The sequence below is a fragment of the Sus scrofa genome, chromosome 4, assembly GCF_054392235.1.
Source record: "Sus scrofa isolate SSC_HxYL_T2T_F1_AM1 chromosome 4, Sscrofa_HxYL_maternal_Yorkshire_Landrace_v2.0, whole genome shotgun sequence".
In the NCBI taxonomy this organism is placed as follows: Eukaryota; Metazoa; Chordata; class Mammalia; order Artiodactyla; family Suidae; genus Sus; species Sus scrofa.
In genome coordinates, this window is record NC_139386.1 from 35,710,230 (window position 1) to 35,725,323 (window position 15,094).

A 15,094-nucleotide genomic window follows, 5' to 3' on the forward strand; every position below is an offset into this window, starting at 1 on the left:
AAACCACTTTTTTTTTCTATTTCCCCCACTGATGGAAATCTCTTCATCTCCTTCTTGTTGCTCACTCACTTGCCTTATGAACCAAGCCTTGCAAACATAACTCACACTCAGATCAATGGCTTGAGGGTCTTCTTTATAAGCAGGCCAAGCTCTGTGACAGTGACGCCCCCAGGGGCTCTCTGTCCCTGCTCTGCAGTCCCAGGCCTTCAAGTTCTTATTTTCTGTTCTTTTCATGTTTCTATGCCCAGTTTTACTACCCTGATTTTTTTTTTCCGGTCTTTTCAGGGCCGCCCTTGCAACATATGGAGGTTCCGAGACTAGGGGTCGAATTGGAGCTGTAGCTGCCAACCTACACCACAGCCACAACAACGCTGGATTCGATCTGCATCTGTGACCCACACCACAGCTCACGGCAACGCCAGATCCTTGACCCTCCCTGCACTGATTTCTGAACTTGAGTCCATCTTTGTACCTGTCTCTAATGATTTCCCCACCCTCTTCCAAACAGTTGTGTTTCATTTTTTGTTTTGGGTTTTTTTTTGCTTGTTTGTTTTGCTTTTTAGGGCCACACTTGAGGCGCATGGAGGTTCCCAGGCTAGGGGTCGAATCAGAGCTGCAGCTGCTGGCCTACACCACAGCCACAGCAATGCAGGATCCAAGTTGTGTCTGCAACTTACACCACAGCTCATGGCAACGCTGGATCCTTAACCCACTGAGTGAGGCCAGGGATTGAACCTGCATCCTCAAGGATCCTGGTCGGTTTGCTACCACTGAGCCACAATGGGAACTTCCCCAAGCAGCTGTTTTTTAATCCATATATATCAGAAAAGTAAATAGCCCAATTAGAATTAAGTCAAAATAATAAGAGCCCCTAAGTAAAAAGTCTTGTTCAGGCATAAGTTACATGAATTTGTCTGTGCATCAACTCTGCTGCCATTTTCTGTTGTAAGTGCCCCCCCCACCTTATTTCACCTTCTGAATGGGGTCTTACTAGCTGAAGATTATTGAAGCGGGGATCCATAAATTGAGAAGTTGCTATAATATCCACCATCACTTGAAGAACCTACCCTTCCATTAGCTGACTCTGAACCGCACCTGGGAACCGCACCTGCTTTCAGGAGCCCAGAAACCGCTGTCAGAGTGCAGGCTGGTCCCATCCCTCACTGCGCTTGGCTCCTGAAGTCTGCGCACCGCTCCAAAGGAACTGCCTGAAATATATGTGTTGTTTGGTCCCTGTGAAGATACAGGATTCAAAGTATCAAATCATACCCCATTATTTTATTTTAAAATACAGTTATCGATAGAGAAAGAAAATCACCATTTTCCTGGCCTGTTAAATGTCCCTTGTGACACAATATCGCCACCTGCTGACCAAAATGTCACAGTGCAATTGTGTGCATAAAATTGTGCAGACTGTGTAGTAGCTACCACCTTCAAGTACACATTAGGGCAATTTGTGTTCCAAACCAAAATAACCATGAGAGTTTGCATTTTCACCCAGGCAAGCATAAATTTCATATGACGTTTCTTTTTTTTGTCTTTTTGCTATTTCTTGGGCCGCTCCCACGGCATATGGAGGTTCCCAGGCTAGGGGTCGAATTGGGGCTGTAGCCACCGGCCTACACCAGAGCCACAGCAACGCGGTATCCGAGCCGCGCCTGCAACCTACACCACAGCCCACCGCAACGCCAGATCATCAACCCACTGAGCAAGCGCAGGGACCGAACCCACAACCTCATGGTTCCTAGTCAGATTCGTTAACCACTGCACCACGACGGGAACGCCTCATATGACGTTTCTTTATTTAGCTCTTCAGAAAGATACATACTTCCATTTAAAATAAGAAACCACAGCGAGTTCCCTGGTGGCTCAGTGGGTTAAGGACCTGGTGTCATCACTGCTATGGCTCTGGTTACTGCTGTGGCACGGGTTCCACCCTTGGCCCAAGAACTTCTCCATGCTGCAAGCATGGCCAAAGAATAAAAAGAAACCACAAAGTTGTCTTTAATTTTTAAATTTGCTTTAGCCTCTACACTTAATAAATGAGACTTGTAGAAAGAAAATAATAATGGATTTGTGATCTGGTGACAAACATGCTGGAGAAAGCACAGGAGAGACCTGGTGTCACAAACCCCCCCCCCGTTAGGTGTGAAATCTGAGCCTCAGTTTCCTCATCTGTAAAATAGAAATAAGAAAACCATAGTAAAGTCCTACAAAATAAATATAATAAAGATGCTACATAGCATGATCTATAGTTTAGCTCATGTTCATTTAGTCTCCTCTCATTAAAAGAACAATCATTCTGTGAACTAAATACATACCCACCCATCAAATTTCCTCTAGAGCTATCATCATCTCTTCATCAACAATCATTAGAATTCTTCACCTTTTTTCTCTCTAGTCTATATTTATGGATTTTTTTTCTTTTGGGTTCTTTTTTTTTTTTTTTTTTTTTTTTTTGTCTTTTTAGGCCACACCTGTGGCATATGGAAGTTCCCAGACTAGGGGTCAAATTGGAGCTGCAGCTGCCAGCCTATGCCACAACTTCAGCAACACAGGATGGGAGCCTCATCTTCGACCTACACCACAGCTCACGGCAATAACAGATCCTTGAACACACTGAGTGAGGTCAGGGATTGAACCCATGTCCTCATGGATGCTAGTCAAGTTTGTTGCTGCTGAGGCACAAAGGGAATTCTCTTTGGGTTCTTTAGGTTTCTGAGGTTCCAATGGCAAAACAGAAACAGGAGAGGAAGATGAGTCTTTCAATTCTGAAGAGCCTTGAAATACAGTTAAAAGAAAACCAAAGCCTCCAATGGTGAAGATGTAATGTGTTTAAATGAAAATTAAAATGAAGAATGAAAGAAAGAACTAAATAATCCTTCTCTGGTTGAGGCAAGAGATTTGCTTCCTGCAACTTTTTTTTTCCCACATGCCCATGGCATGTGGAAGTTCCCGGGCCTGGATCCTTAACCCACTGAGTGAGGCCAGGGATCCTAGTTGGGTTCGTTAGCGCTGAGCCATGACGGGAATGCCTATATATTTCTTTTAAAAGGAGATACACTGCTCAGAACGGTTCTCTAAATAAATAATTCCCTGCAGGCACCATCCTCATCTGAACCACATGGTCTGAGACTGGGAGGGGGTCCAAGTAAAGTCAGGGAGCTACTGCCTCAAGGAGGGGTATTGGGTGAGTTCCCACTGTGGCTCAGTGGGTGAAGAACCTGACTAGTATCCCTGAGGATGATGGGAGTTGGATCCCTGGCCTCTCTCAGTGAGTTAGGATCCAGCATTGCCAGAAGCCATGGTGTAGATCGCACGTGTGGCTTGGATCCCTCTTTGCTGTGGCTGTGGTGTGGGTTTGGCACCTGCACCTCTGATTCAGTCCCTAGCTTGGGAACTTCCATATGGTGCAGCTGTGGCCCTAAAAATAAGAAAGAGAGAAAGAAAGAGTATTGGGGGCTGGACCAGCAGATACCAGCGGATTTGTGAACACTGGCTCCTTATAACCAAGGAGGCCCCTCCCTCCCCTTAGAGACAAATTAAAAGTGAGTCCAGAGGAATAGCTCAAAGACAGTTCTAACAGTGGTCGAGGTCATGAAAGTTTAGCTTCCTAGCTCTTGTACCTAATGAGAAATTGAAAACACTGAAATATCGCTGGCAGTTACTATTTAAGGATTTACTCGTTAAGTTGCTTAGGAACTTACAGAAACAGATGGACCATTACTACTTAGGAGATGAAATCTCAAGAGTTCCCAGGGGTTTTGGGGACCCACTTCCATCCCTCCCTCACTCCATCTGGGCTTTGATGTGGGCTATGGCAAAAATACCATCCCTTTCCTGCAGAACTGCAGCATTTAAAATATAATTTCACGTAGCCACAATGATGACATAACCTCAGCACCTTAGATGTCAGATGTGTCTGAGAGCCTTGTCTTTCAATTCCTTTCATGGTGCCAGTCAAGGAATCTTTTATTAAGCGAACAGGCGTTCCCGCCATGGCTCAGTGGTTAACGAATCTGACTAGGAATCATGAGGTTGCGGGTTCCATCCCTGGTCTCGCTCAGTGGGTTGAGGATCCAGCGTTGCCGTGAGCTGTGGTGTAGGTTGCAGATGCGGCTTGGATCTGGTGTTACTGTGGCTCTGGCGTAGGCTGGCGGCTACAGCTCCGATTGGACCCCTAGCCTGAGAACCTCCAAATGCCGTGGAAGGGGCCCTAGAAAAAGCAAAAAGACAAAAAAAAAAAAAAGGCGAACAGAAGAACGCATGGATATGTTAACAAGCAACTGGCATCTATCACGCATCTATATACACCAGACTCTGGGCTGGATATCTTCACATGTAATTTAATCTTCATAACATTCCTGAACTGACTATCAGAGCAGTTTCTTCAAAGATCTTGGGTTCTAGTTTGGAATATAAAACAGAATGGAGAAAAGTGAAATGTAAAAATAATAGATAGTGGTCTTGGTATAAAGATAGGTATATAGACCAAAAGAACAGACTAGAGAGTTCAAAATTTGTCCCATACATAGAAAACCAATTGGTTTTTGACAAAGAAGGCAGGGAAATTTAACGGGAAAAGAATAATTGTTTCAACAAATGGTGCTGGAACCACTGGTCATCACATGTAATAAAACAAAACTTGGAGTTCCCGTCGTGGCGCAGTGGTTAACGAATCCGACTAGGAACCATGAGGTTGCGGGTTCAATCCCTGCCCTTGCTCAGTGGGTTAAGGATCCGGCGTTGCCGTGAGCTGTGGTGTAGGTCGCAGACGCGGCTCGGATCCTGCGTTGCTGTGGCTCTGGTGTAGGTTGGCGGCCGCAGCTCCAATTGGACCCCTAGCCTGGGAACCTCCATATGCCATGGAAGCAGCCCAAGAAATGGCAAAAAGACAAAAAAACAAAAAAAATACAACAACAAAAAAAAAGAAAACAAATCTTAACCCTTATTGCATACTGTATACAAAGATAAATCCTGAGTGACTCACAGACCGGAGGGTAAGACCTAAAGCTATAAAACTTTTAGAAGCGAATGCAGGAAACTATCTTAGTGACTTGGGCCGGGGGGAAATTTCTTAAATAGGACACAAGAAACATGAGCTACAAAAGAAAAAATTAATAAATTAAAGACATCAAAATTAATTTCAGTTTTTTGGGGAGTTTTTTTTGTTTTTTTGTTTTTGTCTATTTAGGGCCATACCCAAGGCATATGGAAGTTCCCAGGCTAGGGGTCTAATCAGAGCCATAGCCATCAGCCTACACCACAGCTCACGGCAATGCCGGATCCTTAGCCCACTGAGTGAGGCCAGGGATCAAACCCACGTCCTCATGGATACCAGTCAGATTCATTACTGCTGAGCCATTACTGCTGAACTCCACAATTTCAGTTCTTTAAAAGACACTGTTTAAAAAAATGAAAAATTAAGCCACAGAATGGGAGAAAATATTTACAAATCATATATCTGGTAAAAGACTGTATCCAGAATCTTGAGAAAACTCTTAGCATTCAATATTCATAAAAAAAAAAACCACTCAGGTTTTTTTATAGACAGAATATTTGAAAAGATACTAAGAAGATATTTGAATGGCCACTAGCATATAAAAAGTGTTCTTGGAAAAAAATGAAAAATTAAAACTATAATAAATTACCACTACGAACACATGAGAATGGCTAAAAATTTTAAAAGACATATAATACCAAATGCTGGTGAAGATGTGGGGCAACCGGCACTCTCCTGTATTGCTGGTGAGAATGTACAATGGTGCCACCATTTTGGAAAACAGATTGGTAGTTTTTAATAAAGCTAAACGTATACTTGCCATATGCCCAGCACTTTTATTCCCAAGTATTTATGCAAGAGAAATGAAAACATGTATCTGCCCAAAGACTTAGATACAAATGTTCATAATAGCTTTATTCATAATAGCCAAATGCAGGAGCCAACCTAAATCCATCAACTGATAAATACTTAAATATACTGAAGAATACTTATAAAAATAGAAAAATTCTTAGCCATAAAAAGGAATTCACTCTTGGTAACAGCAACATCATGGATGAATTTCAAAAGCATTATGTAAAGTGAAAAAAATTAGACATAATACTCTACGGTCCCATGTGTATGAAACTCTAGAAATAGCAAGATTATGATAATAGAAAACAGATGACTGGTTTCCAGGAGCCAGGAGTTGGGGGGTGGGGGGTGACTGACTGAGACCCACGAGCTGTGCTCATTAAATGTCTGTTGAACGACTGCCGAGTTTACTTGATTTTTTTGTCCCTCTGAGTTTATAGAACCTTAGATCCCAGAAATCTCAAATGAGAATCTGTTGTATCTTGAGATGATTCATAGAATGTCATATTTCACAGCTTCTCTCCGTGGCTTGGTCTAGAATCTAATAACACACTGTTGGAAAATTCTTCCTGAGGTTTAATGTAATCCCTCCAACCGTATCATAAGCTGATGTTGTTGGCATCGCTGTGCTTTGGAGAAGAGCTGGTGCCTGATGTGGCCTAAGGGTAGCACATAGAACTTGGTCACAACATGATTTGCTATCATACAGGGTACCATGGTGACCCTGCACAGAACCCACAAACTGGAAGCCCCCACCATATAACTAGCCCCTCGCATTTCAGGTGTTTATACCTAATCAAGGTCTGCTCTATATTTGAAGATTCTAATAAATCAGTTTTCTCCCCTTTGGGTTGAATAATCTCGGTTCTTCCAGGGATTATTTCTGGCCTCATCCAATATTCACAAACTGAAATATAAAACAATATTCTGGAGTTGCCGTCATGGCGCAGCGGAAATGAATCCGACTAGGAACCATGAGGTTGCAGGTTCGATCCCTGGCCTCGCTCAGTGGGTTGGGGATCCGGCGTTGCAGTGAGCTGTGGTGTAGGCCAGCGGCTACAGCACCGATTAGGCCCCTAGCCTGGGAACCTCCATATACCATGGGTGTAGCTCTAAAAATACACACACACACACAAAAGACAAAAAAAAGAAAAAAGAAAACAATATTCTTGTAAGGGTCTTCTAAGGGTCTATAAAATATATTTAATATCTAAATAAATATATTAAAACATGTGTGCCTGTCTGTCTGTCTGTCTGTCTGAGAAAGAGAGAGAGAGAATTATGGAGGTTTCATTCAAAGATCAGTTTACAGTATAAAAAACCTAAACCAGTCTACAGTTTAATGAACATAAGGTAAGCATTTGGAAACCCACTTAAGCACTTGGAATACCTCTTCTAACAGCTGGGCCCTCTGTCATTTTAGCTCCAGGAAACTGATCAAAGACCACAAATTAGCCCTGTATGTGGTCACCTCAGCCTGGCCTCAGAGCAACAGATGCTGAAGGAGAAAGAGTAGTCTCTCCCGCAGAGTTCAAGGTTGACATTTTTTACTTTTTAGAGTTATTTGAAGCTCTTTACTTTTGACTTTTCTGGCACAGACCCAGAGTTTTTTTTCCTTTTTTGCCTCCCCCCCCCCGCCCCCCACTGCCCATGCATATGAAGTTTCCCCGCCAAGGATCAGATCCAAGGCTCCAGTCATGACCTAAGCCACATCTGCAGCAACGCCGGATCCTTCACCCACTGTTCGGGGCCAGGTATTGAACCTGTGACCCAGCACTCCCAAGACACCCCCTATCCCCTTGTGCCAAAGCGGGAACTCCAGACCCAGAGATTCTTTATTGCCTGGATCAATCCTAAGAGTGGTGGGATTTGGTTTCGCATATGCATGTTAGGTAAAATTTCAATCACTGTCTTCATTCACACACACACATTCACATCCACACATCCATGAAGGTGTCGACCCAAACTAGTCAACGTATCCAGGATGAGTTTCCCCTGATGCTCTTTTCCTAGGAGAGTTGCTTTGGAGCAACCCTCCAGGTCTCAGAAGAAACCCAGTTTTATGTTTTATCCAGCAGAGGGCGCTGTGCACCACGCTCTGGAGAGATGGGCCCCCTTTCCATTACTTTACGAGAGCCTGGAGTTAGGACCCGTCTCCACTGATTCCCTCTCCTCTACAACCTTACAGACATTATTCATCATAAACATGTAAATACATAAAACTGCTCCTTCTATCGAATGTGTTCATTTAGCAATGTTCAGCAGTGCCTCCCAAGTACCAGGTACAATTCTTGGAGGTGTGGATAGAATGCTGAGCAAAAGAGATGATTAAATGAAGTCCAATAAAAACACACAAACTATCACTTACTGTCTCATCAACAGGTGCTCAAAAGAAAAAAATAAGCATGCTCTTTTAGTGGGCAGGCCTCAGAGGCTTTCGGGAGAGGCGACAGGTGAGCAGAGGCCTGAATGATTCTAGGTCAGTGGCTCCAGCCTCAGGGGACCCTTGGGATCACCCAGGGTGCTTTAACCACACTGGTGCCCAGACCCACCCCCCAGCCCCCAGCATGCTGGTTTCATTGGTCAGGGGTGGGGTCCAGGCCCTAGAGGTTTTTGAGTATCTCAGGTGATCCTAGAGCACAGCCAGGGTTGAAAACCATTAACTCTAAATATCTAAGCAGAAAATCATGCCCCTTGGTGGGGAATTATCCCAAAGCTAAATGAAAAGGGACTTCTTTTGCTACTGCGTGATGTAGGGCTGGCAGGAGGCCCAGTCCCAGGCTGCTGCCTGAAATCCAGACAAATGGGCAGCAGGGCTCACTCTGCGAGCCAGAAAACGCCTCGTGCTCTGCCAGTCGTCTGGGCTGGTGAACCCAGACAACTCACTTCCCTGAAGACCAGGGGAAACGTGGCTACAGCCCTTTCCTGCCCCACGTGCGTTCACTCGAGGGGCGTGGCGGGGGGGGCGCGCAGGGGGTTGTCCTACCATCTCTGTTAGTGATGGAGCATCCTTTTCCTGCCCAGGTACCCCCATGAGCAGCTTCTTGCACAACCCTCTCTTCCAACTTTGAACCTGAACACCCTGCCTCCCCGCTTCCGCCCTGGAACTCAGTGAGGATCTTTAGGGAGGGGGGTCTTAGATGCGGGAGCTGCCGAGTGGGCACAACTGTGCTCCGGGAGCCTGAGGGAGTCCTGCCCTCACCACTGACCCTGATTCTGCCTTCCTTGGGCACTTGGGTCCCCTCTCCACGGGTGCCCAACAGAGCTGGTGACAAATGCTGCTTGGCTGCCCCATAAGCACAGCACTTCCTTGCTTCTCTTTCAGACAAGCTGCAGAGTATCTTTCCCTCCTTTGAGATGTGACTGGGAGTGGCTCGCAGCATCCACCTTCCTGAGGCTCATGCTCCAGGTCAGTTTTTTAGGGTTTTTGTTTTTGTTTTTTTGCTTTTTAGGGTTGCACTCGCGGCATATGAAGATTCCCAGTCCAGGGGTCTAATCGGAGCCACTGCTGCTGGCCTACATCACAGCCAAAGCAATAAAGGATCTGAGCCACTTCTGCCACCTACACCACAGCTCACTGGCAATGCCGGATCCTTAACCCACTGAGCAAGGCCAGGGATCGAATCCGCAACCTCATGGTTCCTAGTCGGAATCATTTCCGCTGCGCCATGACGGAAACTCCTAGGTCAGATCTCTGCTCTCAGGCACTGAGATGTCCAAGGAGGCCAGGCTGAGGATCCAGGCTGGGGATGGATGGACTAGAGAAGAGAAGCTCTGTCATGCGACCTCCCCTGTATTTGTCCTGGGACCTAAGGCCACAGTTCTCTTTACTTTTAATCACGGAAAATTCAAAACACAGGGAAGTAGAAAGAATAGTAATGCCAAGCCCCATGGGCTTCGTCACCCAGTTGCGACAGGTGGGCTCCTCTTACGTCACCTCTTGTCATTAATTCTGGGAGGCAGAAGATTTTAATCACTTTTCAGACAACAGATCATTTTACTCATAAACGTGCCAAAGGGACTTTTTTTTTTTTTTTTTTTTTGCTTTTTAGGGCTGCACCCGTGGCTTATGGAGGTTCCCAGCTTAGGGATCTATTCAGAGCTACAGCTGCTGGACTATGCCACAGCCACAGCAACGCAGGATCCACCCCACTGAGCAAGGTCTGGGATCAAACCTACAACCTCATTGTTCCTAGTCGGATTCATTTTCTCTGAGCCATGATGGGAACTCCAAAGAGACTTTTTTTTTTTTTTTTTTTTGTCTTTTTTGTCTTTTTGCCATTTCTTGGGCTGCTTCCATGGCATATGGAGGTTCCCAGGCTAGGGGTCCAGTCAGAGCTGTAGCTGCCAGCCTACACCACAGCTCACGGCAACGCCGGATCATTTACCCACTGAGCAAGGCCAGGGACCGAACCCACAACCTCATGGTTCCTAGTCAGATTCGTTAACCACTGCGCCACGACGGGAACTCCCAAAGGGGTATTTTTAACTGATTGGACTGTTAAACATAACCACCAGGCCTTTATCATCGAATACCACATTTGCTCATGTTCGTATTTCTGTGTTGTCTCAAAAGCCAGTTCCCTTAAACCGAGATCAGATTGTTACTTGACACACATCTTACTGATTTTCCATCTCACCCGCTTCGATTTCCCAACCCTTCTTGTTGGACAAGGAGCAGGGAGTTAGGAGGGAACCTTTCCCTTTGACGTTGACCTGAGACGTTCGGGGGGAAGGCATGTGGGACTTGGGCTCAGACTCAATCCCAGACCTGCTTTTTCATGACTTGAGGTGGGATCTGGATAAGCCTTTCCTTCCCAGCCCTTTTTGAGGAAGACAAGCTCATGTCTTAGGAGTCACAAAATTCATGGGGAGAGGTCTGTGAAAACACTCAGCAAAAGTAACTTAAACGTTATTACACAAATCTCCAGTATTTCCCTGTATGAAAAGGTCATTGGCTGAGCTTGGTTCTCTGGTGTGAAGTCAACTGAACCATCCAGATCATTCTTAAGAAATGCATTCAACGTATAATGTTCTTGTCCCTAAAAGAAACCCCACCCCACTCACCCCCGTTCCCACCACCAACCCCCATCATTAAACAACTTTTTTTAATTTTGATTTTCAGGGCCTCACCCATGGCATATGGAGGTTCCCAGGCTAGGGGTCCAATCAGAGCTACAGCCACCGGTCTACACCACAGCCACAGTCACATGGGATCCAAGCTGCGTCTGGGACCTACACCAGGGCTCATGAAAACGTTGGAATGCCAGATCTTTAACCCACTGAGCCAGACCAGGGATCGAACCTACATCCTCATGGATACTAGCTGGGTTCTTAACCTGCTACACCACAACGGGAGCTTCTCCCATCTCCAAACTTTAATAACCTAAACATACCTGCCAGTCTCTTTCACCTAGTGTGCTGACATTCACAGGTCCAGGGGATTTGGATTCTGACTGTTTTTAGAGGCCCTTATTCCCCCTCCCACAGGGAAGGAAGGAGCTATTGGAAAGCGAGGCCTCACAAACCACCTCAGAATGGTGTCCTCTTGGAAAGCCCTCCTGGAGATGGTTAGTGGCCATTTACATACGTTCTGCTCTGGGGAAACCCAGAGCTGGTATTTGTGGAAGGGTAGGAACAGGAATGTGGGGCCCCAAAGCAGAGCAAGTATATTCTTTTCTCCCCTGTGCGTGGAAATTTCCCCAAAACTGTAAGAGGCATTGAACAGATGTGCTATGCTGTGTGTGCAGATGTGGAACACATTTGCCATCCCCCTGGAGTCTGGCAGGCTCTCTGCTTTGACCAGGCTCGGGCGTGAAGAGTCTGGCACAGGACTTCCCACTGTGGCTCAGCAGTAACCAACCCAATGAGTATCTGTCAGGATGCAGGTTCGATCCCTGGCCTCGCTCTTTGGGTTGGGGATCCAGCATGGATCCTGCGTTTCTGAGGCTGTAGGCCAACAGCCGTAGCTCTGATTTGACCCCTAGCCTGGGAAATTCCATATGCTGTGGGTGCGGCCCTTAAAAAAAAAAAAAAAGCCTGGTACAGATCAACTTCCTTCCTCTTAGAACCCTGGCCTTGGGGGCCCTCATCTTCCAAACAAGCAGTCCAGCTACCTGGCTGGAGAGACCCCACGGAGAGGCCAGGGATTGCTGGGAGAAGAGAGGCTTAACTGAGCAAAGCTGTCCCTCCCAAGGCAGGTGTGTGAGCAGGCTGCCTCGCCTGGACCCTCCAGACCAGACCAGAGGCCACCTGAACACCACTGAATACTGCCTGCGTCCACCCCACAGACCACAGAGGAATCACCTGGCCACATCCTCCCTGAATTCCTGCCCCATGAAACTTAGATGTAAGAAAGTGATTGTAGTGTTAAACCTCTAGGTTTCAGAGTTCCTGTCGTGGTGCAGTGGTTAAGGAATCTGACTAGGAACCATGAGGTTGTGGGTTCGATCCCTGGCCTTACTCAGTGGGTCAAGGATCCCGTGTTGCTGTGGCTCTGGCATAGGCTGGTGGCTACAGCTCTGATTAGACTCCCTAGCCTGGGAACTTCCATATGCTGCGGGAGCGGCCCTAGAAAAGACAAAAACAAAACAAAACAAAAAAAGCAAAAACCTCTAGGTTCCTTTCTTTCTTCTTCTTTTTTTTTAAGGGCTGCACTCAAGGCATATGGAAGTTCCCAGGCTGGGAACAGAATCGGAGCTGTAGCTGTCGGCCTACACCATAGCTACAGCAATGCCCAATCCTTGCCCGATCCTCCAGCAAGGCCAGAGATCGAACCTGCATCCTCATGGATATTAATCGGGTTCATTACCACTAAGCCACAACAGGAACGCCATCCTCTAGGTTTCACGGCACTCTGTGGTACAGCAGTAAATCGCTGGTGGAGAATCTGGTCACCACCACATCCATGGGGCTCTAGTCACTTTCCATTGGGTCTGAGGGTAGAAACTTAGGGGTCATGTGCCCACAAATCATCAGATGCTGTGGCCTTGGACCTCCCCTGTCCCCATAGTGATGAATCCATCTCAGAGTCATCTCTGAAGTGGGGACCGTGGAAATGATGAGTCACAGAGTAGTTCGTAGTGACAAATGGAATAAGAAGAGCTTTAATCCAATGTTATAGTCCACAGCGGTGGCTACAAGGGACAGTATTACCGGATAAATTAAATGAGAATGGCCACTCCTACTTGTTTTAATATTGTCTCCAAGTGTGGGTGTTGATTAATGGTCCAAAGTGATTTGATTTTGCATCATTAACACATTTTTAGCACTTAAGAGGGGAAAAAAGGACAAGGGAAAAGGAAAACAAATACTTTTTTTTTTTCCTCCCTGAGAGTTTGGGATCTGATGTGGTAATGCTGATGGATTATGTAATTGTGGATTATGTAATTTGTGGATAAATGTCTTCTCTTCCTGTCCTGAGCTGACCCTCATCTCTCCTGCTTTCTCTGATCCACGTGCAGTGTCCACCACAGTGGAATAAAAATATATTCTGTAGTCTTTGCTTGAGCCTGTGACTACTTATTTAAAACCAGTTGCCCTTCAGAAAGCGTGAGCCCGCCCCACACAAACGATTCAAGAGCCGGAGTGGAGTAAGTCTGCGTCTCGAGGGAAGACAGCGCACGCAATCAAGGAGTGAACTTGAGCCCAGAAAAACAGACAGCCCAGGCGATGCTGCAACACTGCCTTTGAAGCCTTGTCGAGTTTAGTCTGTTCACAGCGAGGCCTGTAAGAGATCAGAAGCTGGAATCTGACGGCTGTCAGGAACCAGACCAGTGCAGCCTCTGGGACCTCGAGGCCTTTGGTTACATGATCTGGGAGTCTGTTTCTCCAGCACTGAGACAAAATCCACAAATGCACACACTTCTCTCTTGTAGAGGAAGATTCCTGGGCTCAGTGTCCAATTTTGAATTTTAAAAACTGGTTTGGAATTTCTATACATTTTTAGCCACATGAAAGGCTTTGCTCATGGTCGACCAGCCTACTCTGACTGAAAACAGATGAAACTGGGGCATTTGAAAGCAATTCCAGTCAGGCCTGTCGCTGCTCCACCTCCAAGGGACCAGGACTGCCCCTGCCCTGTGTGAGGAAGTGGATGAGGTCAGGGCCTCTGAGGGCGTTAGCTTTTCTGTGTCTGAGGTCTTTGCCTTTCCACTGGTAGGAGTGGCTCCAAGTGTGGGTAACAGGACCCGCCCGGTGTCAGGGTGCCATCTGCCCAAGAAGAGGCCCTTGTTGGAGTTTCCATCATGGCACGGTGGTTAATGAATCCAACTAGGAACCATGAGGTTGCGGGTTCGATCCCTGGCCTTGCTCAGTGGGTTAAGGATCCAGAGTTGCTGTGAGCTGTGGTGCAGGCTGAAGATGCGACTCGGATCCCGTGTTGCTGTGTCTGTGACGTAGGCCGGTGGCTACAGCTCCGACTGGACCCCTAGCCTGGGAACCTCCATATGCCACGGGTGTGGCCCTGGAAAAGGCAAAAAGGCAAAAATAAAAAATAAAAAGAAAGGGCCCTTATTGTGAGAGGACTCTGCTGTGCCCTGGGCCCTGTATTGGAGCTGGGGGGCCAAGAACTGAAGCCAGAGCCTGAGCTCCAGGCCAGTCCCGGGGCCTGCAGAGAAGGGAAATTGCAAATAGAGTGAACCACAGCGTGATCTTGCTTGTGTAGGCTGCGGAGTGGAAGGCTTCCTTTCTCTCAACAAAGGTGAAGTTTCTTGAGGTTGGATTTACTGACACCCAGTTGAGCACAGCCGAGAAAGAGCCAAGCCACGGAACCCAGGAGGCAACGGTGAAGTGGCCCAGAGGATGGCATGGGCGTGAACCTCCAAACCAGCCCTGAGGCTGGGAACTGGGGGAGTTCCCGTTGTGGCTTATCGGGTTAAGAACCCAACTAGGGAGTTCCCGTCGTGGCGCAGCGGAAATGAATCTGACTAGGACCCACAACATTTCGGGTTCGATCCCTGGCCTCAATCAGTGGGTGAAGGATCCAGCTTTGCCATGAGCTGTGGTGTAGGTCACAGACGTGGCTGGGACCTGGCGCTGCTGTGGCTCTGGCGTAGGCCAGCAGCAACAGCTCTAATTCAACCCCTAGCCTGGGACCTTCCTTATGCCGCGGGTGTGTCACTAAAAAAGACCAAAAAAAAAAAAAAAGAACCCAACTAGTATCCATGAGGATCTGGGTTTGATCCCTGGCCTCATTCATGGGTTAAGGATCCGGCGTTTCTGTGAGCTGTGGTGTAGGTG

General features: G+C 46.8%; 1 protein-coding gene across 1 annotated transcript in view; it reads left to right on the forward strand.

The window, feature by feature from the left end:
* RNF19A (ring finger protein 19A, RBR E3 ubiquitin protein ligase) overlaps positions 1–15,094 on the forward strand; it is a 1,069,816-nt gene that overhangs the window by 32,145 nt on the left and 1,022,577 nt on the right. The window lies entirely within an intron of this gene.